General features: G+C 30.8%; 1 pseudogene; it reads right to left on the bottom strand.

Annotated features, from left to right (window-relative positions):
* Positions 1 to 393: 393 nt before the first annotated feature.
* On the bottom strand, positions 394 to 551 carry LOC131822758 (U2 spliceosomal RNA; annotated as a pseudogene).
* Between the last annotated feature and the right edge of the window lie 2,366 nt (positions 552 to 2,917).

The following is a 2,917-nucleotide window of genomic DNA, read 5'->3' on the forward strand; positions in this document are numbered from 1 at the left end:
ATCTATCATTCTTTATTTGTGGAAGCATATTTTGCCCAACCACATTCATTTACGGAGGAACGATAAATAGTAATCAGTCCATTTAATGAACTCTTACTCCATGCAAAAATCTATCTTAAATACTTACATGTAATTAATAGAACGATATATTAAGTACTTACATGTAATTAATAGAACGGTTGTTTTATTGAATGTCTCATTTCTTGGGCACTATTCTAAGAACTGAAGAAGATTGAGATACATGAAACATTTCATTTCATTTGAGGTCAATATTCACAAAAGGTGGTAAAGGGTGCTGTGGGAAAGTAGAGTCGGGTAATTTGTCTCACTTGGTGTTCACAGTAGCCCTATTAGACAGTGTTGCAGAAGAGTTTCCTGACATTTAGCATTATTAACTTATTTAACAAGTGTCCCAGAAGGGTGGGACAGAGCCTAAATTAGAAGTCCAAGCATTTCTGATACAGAAATCCTTGCTTTATTACAATGTGCAGATATTAAACTGATAAGAACAGATACTACACTTGATCTTAGCCAAAAGGCCGAGAAGCGATACAATGTGCAGATATTAAAACCTGGAAGTTACCTCTATGAAAAAAAATCAAACAAATGGTTATTTGTGGCACAAAGGCTGGAACTCAGTTTTGCTGATTGGGAATCACCCTCTTTCTCCTACTGTACATTTCCTCTACAGAAGTAGAGGAAAAGCACAAAAAAAAGTGGGTTCAGCTTTCTCATGAATTAAATTACCAGGAAGTGCCAAATTAATTTAGCTTTGTTACCAGCAGTGACATAACACTTCATCTCTACATTATTCTCTAGATTTACTTTTCTGAGAGAAAATCAGTTTCTTGTAAAGTGGTGCTGACACAGTTGGAATATTTTGAATTTTACTAATATAGAGATGTTTCAAGGAAGAAAAATTTGATATCTTGTGTTTAAAAAATGAGATTGATTTCAGTACCACTAAACAAATAAAGAAATGTCTTTGCTTTAAAAACCCTTGAATTTGTATGTCTTTTACAATAAGATTGTTGCATTAACTTCTGCATTTTTTCATTGCTGAAGGTAATCTCAAAATCAAATGATTGTCTATGGATTGACATATGAATCTTAGTGTCTGTGAAACAATTGTTAATTAGATGATATATGCCTTATATAATTTTACAATTTTATACTTTTTCTGTTTATTTTATGCATAAATGTATTTTGTTATAAATTTTAAAGATTACTTATCTTAAATCACTTTATAAACCTTGGTAAAAAAACTACTAATAACAGCTAAAATTTTTGAGAAGTTACCACACATTTAGTATACCTCGATAAAACAAAAGGTAACAGGACATTCTCAGCTAGCATTCTGACAGGATACACATCTGTTTCAAAATATGATTGAATTTATCTGTTCAAAATAAGTTTACTTTTTAATAATAAAAATGAGAAACTGTAGAGATCATTTTTTTTAATGGTTCATAATTTCTCAGTGCATTTTGCTTCCTGCCTGGATTGATGTAATTTATCCCACATTCCCAAAGTTTACTATGAGAGATTAATTAATATTCAAATAATTTGAAGTATAATAATAAAAAGCAATAAGCCGTATTTGGAGCTCTTACTATTGCAATTATTTTCTCATTTTAACTTGAGTATTGGGATTATCTTAATATGTTGTCTTTTTAAATTGGGAAGTTTTTAATGGGGAATGAAATCTGGATATAGTATGATCAAGAAACTCATATGCCTTCAGTTCTAACATTAAATAAATTAATGGGGATTACCACTTCATATTTTCGTATGGCATTACAGAAAGATTGATATAATGTAGAGGCATTAAAAATAATCAAACATTGAAAACAAATGAAAGTAATCTAAACTTTTTCTCATGCAAGTTTACTATAATCTGTTTATTATATTTACTGTATTATTTTTCCCAGATAACATTTTTATATCTGGACTGAATTCATAAGTGAATTAGATGTGAAATAGTAACTTTTTGAAGGTTAATGATTGACTTTCTTATTTTTTTATATAGCTTTGAACTACATGCTCTGCAAAATGTATTTGCAAATATCACTAAGCAAGTTAAATGAACTCTGCTGGGAATGGATGAGAGTAATTAAACATGCAGCCAGTGAAATTGCTTGGACTGAAAAATCTAGCTTTGGCACTGCAAATTTGGGCAAGTTACTAACCTCTCAGCAGTTAGTTCCTTCATCTATGAGGTTGGGGTAATAATATTGCAGTCTTCGTGGTTTTCTGCTGGTTAATTTGATAGTAGGGATTCAATGTTATAATAGCCAAAAGTGTTCATAAATTTTATTTATTGCCATGATTATACATCCCCCAGCACTCATATCTCTCTATAGTTTGGTTTTCTATGTTCATTGTTGCATTTTTCTTCAATCCTTTCAAGAGATGCAAGCTATGGTCCTTTATGAGAAATCTCCAAAACCAGAAGGCAAGTTGTAGAGGTAGTAGTGAATGACTTAATCAGCTCACTCACTGTAGTTTCTCTTATATTTTTTGATACAACTCGTTACAGTATCAGTTTTACAAGCTTTAAGTGAGATTTTGATTAGCCACTGTGCGAATTCATATGACATAAATAATAGCAATAACCAAAATGTTGATAAAAATCATGGCAACTTTGTGCAGAAAGACAAATTATGTGACATACTTTATATTTGCATACATTATTTCATTAATTGAATGAGGTCTGAACTGTAATTATTCCTATTTTATAGAAGAGAAAACTGCACTTTGATTAGTGTGACAGAGTAAGAAACAGTTTTGAAACTTGAAATTATTTGCTGAGACCAAATCACTTTCTCCTTTGCCTTATTGGTATAAGCACATTTCAGAAGTTAGACTTTCATAAGTTGCCCAAAATCATTTTTATGTGTTTTAGATAAAAATACCA

This window comes from Mustela lutreola, chromosome 1 (assembly GCF_030435805.1).
Source record: "Mustela lutreola isolate mMusLut2 chromosome 1, mMusLut2.pri, whole genome shotgun sequence".
NCBI classification, from domain to species: Eukaryota; Metazoa; Chordata; class Mammalia; order Carnivora; family Mustelidae; genus Mustela; species Mustela lutreola.